The 1,744-nt window shown below is 55.8% G+C and overlaps 1 non-coding gene across 1 annotated transcript in view; it reads right to left on the bottom strand.

Annotated features, from left to right (window-relative positions):
* LOC126430836 (small subunit ribosomal RNA) overlaps nucleotides 1-1,227 on the bottom strand; it is a 1,909-nt gene extending 682 nt beyond the window's left edge. The window contains exon 1 of the ribosomal RNA XR_007577354.1: nucleotides 1-1,227. This exon is cut by the window's left edge and continues 682 nt beyond it. This is a non-coding gene — a ribosomal RNA (small subunit ribosomal RNA).
* Between the last annotated feature and the right edge of the window lie 517 nt (nucleotides 1,228-1,744).

Raw genomic sequence — 1,744 nt, forward strand, 5'->3', positions numbered from 1 at the left:
AGCTTTGCAACCATACTTCCCCCGGAACCCAAAAGCTTTGGTTTCCCGGAGGCTGCCCGCCGAGTCATCGGAGGAACTGCGGCGGATCGCTGGCTGGCATCGTTTATGGTTAGAACTAGGGCGGTATCTGATCGCCTTCGAACCTCTAACTTTCGTTCTTGATTAATGAAAACATACTTGGCAAATGCTTTCGCTTCTGTTCGTCTTGCGACGATCCAAGAATTTCACCTCTAACGTCGCAATACGAATGCCCCCGCCTGTCCCTATTAATCATTACCTCGGGTTCCGAAAACCAACAAAATAGAACCGAGGTCCTATTCCATTATTCCATGCACACAGTATTCAGGCGGGCTTGCCTGCTTTAAGCACTCTAATTTGTTCAAAGTAAACGTGCCGGCCCACCGAGACACTCAATAAAGAGCACCCTGGTAGGATTTCAACGGGGTCCGCCTCGGGACGCACGAGCACGCACGAGGCGGTCGCACGCCTTCGGCTCGCCCCACCGGCAGGACGTCCCACGATACATGCCAGTTAAACACCGACGGGCGGTGAACCAACAGCGTGGGACACAAATCCAACTACGAGCTTTTTAACCGCAACAACTTTAATATACGCTATTGGAGCTGGAATTACCGCGGCTGCTGGCACCAGACTTGCCCTCCAATAGATACTCGTTAAAGGATTTAAAGTGTACTCATTCCGATTACGGGGCCTCGGATGAGTCCCGTATCGTTATTTTTCGTCACTACCTCCCCGTGCCGGGAGTGGGTAATTTGCGCGCCTGCTGCCTTCCTTGGATGTGGTAGCCGTTTCTCAGGCTCCCTCTCCGGAATCGAACCCTGATTCCCCGTTACCCGTTACAACCATGGTAGGCGCAGAACCTACCATCGACAGTTGATAAGGCAGACATTTGAAAGATGCGTCGCCGGTACGAGGACCGTGCGATCAGCCCAAAGTTATTCAGAGTCACCAAGGCAAACGGACCGGACGAGCCGACCGATTGGTTTTGATCTAATAAAAGCGTCCCTTCCATCTCTGGTCGGGACTCTGTTTGCATGTATTAGCTCTAGAATTACCACAGTTATCCAAGTAACGTGGGTACGATCTAAGGAACCATAACTGATTTAATGAGCCATTCGCGGTTTCACCTTAATGCGGCTTGTACTGAGACATGCATGGCTTAATCTTTGAGACAAGCATATGACTACTGGCAGGATCAACCAGGGAGCTGCGTCAACTAGAGCTGAGCAGCCGGCCGCCCGGGAGTGTGTCCCGGGGGCCCGCGCGAACACGCAAGCGTCCGCTCAATTATTCTGCAAACAGGAGGAGGCTGAGCTCCCCTGCACAACACACCTCGAAACCCTCTCAGGTCCCGGCGGCGCGCAGCGCCGTCCTAAGTACTTGGTCGGGTTCGAGAGAGGCGCAATCGCCCGGAGTTAGGCGAGTAGACGCTTTAGGTGCGACCACCCGTGCTCCCAACTGAGCTTGCCGCTGCTGACAGAGGCCCGGGAGCGTGCTGTCGTGGCATTGCCGGCGGGAGACAACACGCGCCACCTACGGTGACCGGCAGCTCCAACGCCAGCGCCACAGAAGGACAAAAGCCCCACTTGGGTGCCGAAGCGAACTCTCCCAGCACAGCGCACGCGCCAACACGTCCGCACAGCTGCGATACAAACCACCTGCGAGAACCGCTGGGGCGACCGAGCAGCAGACGGCGTCGCGGCGCCGAGCGCCGGGCGGCGGC

The sequence above is a fragment of the Schistocerca serialis genome, unplaced genomic scaffold (genome assembly GCF_023864345.2).
Source record: "Schistocerca serialis cubense isolate TAMUIC-IGC-003099 unplaced genomic scaffold, iqSchSeri2.2 HiC_scaffold_1061, whole genome shotgun sequence".
Lineage (NCBI taxonomy): Eukaryota > Metazoa > Arthropoda > Insecta > Orthoptera > Acrididae > Schistocerca > Schistocerca serialis.